This window comes from Myotis davidii, unplaced genomic scaffold (assembly GCF_000327345.1).
Source record: "Myotis davidii unplaced genomic scaffold, ASM32734v1 scaffold462, whole genome shotgun sequence".
NCBI classification, from domain to species: Eukaryota; Metazoa; Chordata; class Mammalia; order Chiroptera; family Vespertilionidae; genus Myotis; species Myotis davidii.
In genome coordinates this window covers 386929-391516 of record NW_006293237.1, presented here as the reverse complement: position 1 = coordinate 391516, position 4588 = coordinate 386929, and the positions used below count along the sequence as shown (strand labels likewise).

General features: G+C 51.7%; 1 protein-coding gene across 4 annotated transcripts in view; it reads right to left on the bottom strand.

Annotated features, from left to right (window-relative positions):
• Window positions 1-179, bottom strand: part of L1CAM (L1 cell adhesion molecule) — a 25624-nt gene extending 25445 nt beyond the window's left edge. For 3 of the 4 annotated variants that reach the window (XM_006766926.2, XM_006766928.2, XM_006766927.2), the window contains exon 1: window positions 98-179. The gene's annotated coding sequence lies outside the window, so the exon portion shown is untranslated. The remainder of the gene's footprint in view (window positions 1-97) is intronic. The other variant, XM_015566012.1, reaches the window with a different exon arrangement.
• Window positions 180-4588: the final 4409 nt, after the last annotated feature.

The following is a 4588-nucleotide window of genomic DNA, read 5'->3' as shown; positions in this document are numbered from 1 at the left end:
GCTGGGTCTTGGAGAGAGGAGTCGAGTAGGAGACACCCATCTCCCCTCCCCCAGCCCTCTCTGCCCTCCAGGGTGCTGGCGACCTATGGGCACTCACAGGCAACGCCGTCCCAGCCGTGTCCCCGTCTTGAGGTGTTTGGACGCCTCCCCACCCAAGGCAGGATTCCTGCGTCTCTGGGCTCTCCCCACGAGTGCCCCCTAATCCTAGGCGCCCAGCCCAGGCGGGGTGCGCGGGCCTCGATCTCCGGCAGCCAGGAGCGCGCAGATGGAGCGCGCAGATGGGCAAGGCTCCTGGGCAGTCCAGAGCCTGGGGGCCAGGAGGTGGCTGAGAAGGCGCCCCTCTAACTGCCACTCCCAGTTCCCAGATATTCCTCTGACTCCCTGCCAGCTTTCCCAAGCTCCATGTCTTATTTCTTTGTCGCGGGGATTAGCCCCATCCCGACCTTCCCCGGTGGCCCCACTCTCAGCAGCCCTGCCCCGGACGCCTGGGTAAGGAGCTCCTCCCCAGCGCCCCCCCTAGGCTCGTGGCCGTCACGCTGAGGGCGCAGGAATTCCGGAGTGAGCCTAGCCGGCCGCAGGGCAAGGAAGGCCTAGGGCCCAGATGGCAGATTGCAGCCCTGGTGGCCACGGTATTTTTATGGGCATGCCTGTTGCCCAGTGAAGCATTCCCGGGGCCTTCAGCACAACCTCCTGAGACCCTCCAAGCCGTGCAGGAGGCCTCGCTGGGAGCGGCCCTGGCCTGTTGTCCCCACCCCATCCATCTCCTTGCCGGCTCCGGGAAGGGAGGCTGGGAATGGCCCCACCTTCCATCAGGGAGGGTCTGGATGCCATGTTTCTGGCTGTCTTCAGAAAGAGCAAGCACAAGACTAGACGCCTGAGCCCAGCCGGCGTGGCTCGGTGCTTGAGCGTGGACCTATGAACCAGGAGGTCACAGTTCCATTCCCGGTCAGGGCACACGCCCAGGTTGCAGGCTCCAGCCCCAGGGTGGGGTGTGCAGGAGGCAGCCGATCAATGATTCTCTCTCGTCATGGATGTTTCTATCTATCCCTCTCCCTTTCTGAGATCAATAAAAATATTTTTTTAAAAAATGACTAGATACCTGATGAAGGTGGAGGACTACCCCCAGGGCTGCCAGTGGCCAGGCTCTTGGTGCCAGGAGACCAAGAGTGGGAATGCTGGCAGGGCTCTTGTGCCTCTGGTCCAGCCCCTTCAGGAGCCACGAGGAGGCTGAGCTGGGGCACAAGACCAGTAGGCCTGGAGCTGGCTGCGAAGGGCAGGCCTGAGCAACCGAGATGGGGGTATTTTCCATGATGCACTGTTCTGCGCTCCGCTTCCTGCCTGCTCTGATCTGACCACTGATAGGCCTGGCCTCCCTTCTCTCCAGCCACTCCTGCTTCCACTCACCCCCTCTAGTTTCCAAGGCCTCTTCCCCCAGCACCAACTTCCGCAAATCCTTTATAAAAGCTAGTATACTAGTCCCCATCGCCATTATTACACTGTCACATTTATGGAGCCTGCCACTGTTCCGAGCACATTTCATGTATTAGCACGTTTATTTTGCACCGACCCTGAAAGGCCCACCATTAGTCCATATGACAGATGAAGAACCCGAAGCCCCAAGAGGACAAGGAGTGTGTCCCCGGAGCACAGCCAGGGAGTCTTTCTCTTCACTTGCTCATTGTATCTGAACATGAACCTGTGATGAAGATTCTGTTATTGTCCTCGCCCTCCAAATGAGGAGCCCCAGGTCACACAGTCACTCAGCCAGGTGGTGCCATGCCCGGCATTCCCTGCGCCTCTGCTCACTGACTCCTCAGCCCGTCACTATGAAGTAAGCACCACGATTGCCCCCATTTCACAGATGAGGAAACGGAGGTTCAGACAGGCCAAGTGACTTACCCAAGATCGCCCAGAAGGTAAATGGCAGACCTGGGGTTTGAACTTGCTTCTGGGTGACCGCAAAGCCCATTTTCCCACTGCTGTTTGCCCAGATGGAGGGGTCAATGGGAGCAGGAGCAGGAGGAACAAAAGAGGAATTGGGGCAGAGCAAGTCCCAAGAGAAGCAGGAGGGACTGGCTTTGAACAAGAGGTGAGCCATTGCTCCACGGCCACGTGTTCCCTGTGAAGGTTGGGGGAGTCCTAGACAGACAGAGGGCTGGGTCTTGACCATTCACACCCCCTTCAATGGCAAGTGCTCCTCACAGCTCCCTGTGACCCACCTCTCTTGGGCACAGTCAGCTGATTGAGGGCGGTCCCCTAGAGTCTGACCAGACGCCCCCCCCACAGCCTTGTGATGAGGGGTGTGAGTCACAGAAGCCATTAGAGAAGGAAGAACATCCCAGCAGGCTACCAGGGTGGGCTTATGAGCCTGGCATATCATTCTCTACTCGTCCCCTTTCCATCTATGTCTGTGTCTTAGGTGTATCTCTTGAAACAGCATATAGTTTAGCTTTGGTTTAGTTTGATACCGTCTACAAGTCCTTACCATTTTTTTTTTATTTAGGGGCACCCCCAAAAAATTGACTTTTTTTTTTGAAGTCCTTATCTTTTTTTTAAACCACCTTTCTTGAAGTATAATTTACATATAGTAACATTCACCCTTTTGAAGTATACAGTTCAATGAATTTTAATAAATGTCGTGTAACCACCATCAAAATCAAGATATAGCCCGGCTGGCGTGGCTCAGTGGTTTGAGCGTCAACCTATGAACCAGAGGTCCTGGTATGATTCCTGGTCAGGGCACATGCCTGGGTTGCAGGCTTGATCCCCAGTGTGGGGCGTGCAGGAGGCAACTGATCAAGGATTCTGTCTCATCATTGCTGTTTCTATCCCTCTCTCCATCACCCTTCCTCTCTGAAGTAAGTAAAAATATATATATTTTAAAAGATATAGAACATTTCCATTACTTCTACAAATTCCCTCCAGCCCCAGCCCCTGGCCCCTGACTCGCACTGGGCTGCCTTCTGATTTTGCTAGAATTTATTACAGACACAATTGTACAGTATGTACTCTTTCATCTGGCTTCTTTTGCTTTGTGTAGCTTTGGGAATTGTCAGTGGTGTGTGCATGTGTGTGTGTGTATGTGTGCGCACGTGTGCGTGTGTGTGAGCAGTTTTTCTGTTTTATTACTGAGTAGTGTGCCAGTGTTTGTTTTGCCGTAAACCCGCTGAAGAACATCTAGGTTGTTTGCAGCTTTGGGTGATGGTGGATAGAGCTGCTCAAAACGTTCACTGCGGAGGGCTTTGGGTGAGCAGCTTTCATTTCAGTGAGGTAACCACCAAGGAGTAGACTGCTGGGTCACACAGTGACTTTGTCTGCCTGTCTGTCTTCTACCTGTAGGGTTTTGTTGATCTCGTTGGTAGTGGTTGCTGTATGTTTAGATTTACTACTCTTGCCCGCTTACTAAGTGCTTTCTATTTATCTTCCTTTCCAAATTTCTCTGCCTTCACCCCCACTTTCTTTCCTCTCCTCTTTCTTTTTTTAAAAAACATATTTTTATTGATTTCAGAGAGGAAGGGAGAGGGAGAGAGATGGAAACACCAATGATGAGAGAGAGTCATTGATTGACTGCCTCCAGCACTCCTCCCACTGGGGATCAAGCCCGCAACCCAGGCATGTGCCCTTGACCGGAATCAAACCTGGGACCCTACAGTCCGGAGGCCGATGCTCTATCCACTGAGCCAAACCAGCTAGGGCTTTCCTCTCTTCATCCTATCAAGTGAAGTTTCGGGGCAGGAAGCAGAAATTGCTCCAGCTATCTTACACAGAAAGGGATTTTGTACAAGGAATTGGAACCATACAACCATCAGAGGGGCCAGAGGGGTGTGTTCTGGGCGGGATCCCCAAGACAACTAGCTGCTACCTCTGCCACCATCAGCAAGGTGGGGGAACAGGCAGTCAGCAGTTTAACTATTGAGTTGAAGAAGATACCACCAGCCCGGCTGGTGTGGCTCAATGGTTGCACATCAACCTATGAACCAGGAGACCACGGTTTGATTCCAGGTCAGGGGACATGCCCGGGTTGTGGGCTCAATCCCCAGTGTGGGGTGTGCAGGAGACAGCCGATCAATGATTCCATCTAATCATTGATAGTTTTTCTCCCTCTCTCTTCCTCTCAATAAAAATATTTTTTAACCATCAACAAAACAACAAGAAAGCCCACTACATGGGAGAACATATTTGCCAATGTTATCTCTGATAAGGGTTTACTCTCCAAAATTTACAGGGAACTCATACAACTTAACAAAAGGAAGATAAACGATCCAATCAAAAAAATGGGCAAAGGACCTAAATAGACACCTATCAAAAGAGGACATTCAGAAAGCCAAGAGACATATGAAAACATGCTCAAAGTCACTAGTCATCAGAGAGATGCAAATCAAAATGACAATGAAGTACCATCTCACACCTGTCAGAATGGCTATCATCAACAAATCAACAAATGACAAGTGTTGGCGAGGATGTGGAGAAAAAGGAACCCTTGTACACTCTTGCTGGGAATGCAGACTGGTGCAGCCTCTGTGGGAAACAGTATGGAGTTTTCTCAAAAAATTAAAAATGGAACTAACATTTGACCAAGTAATCCAAC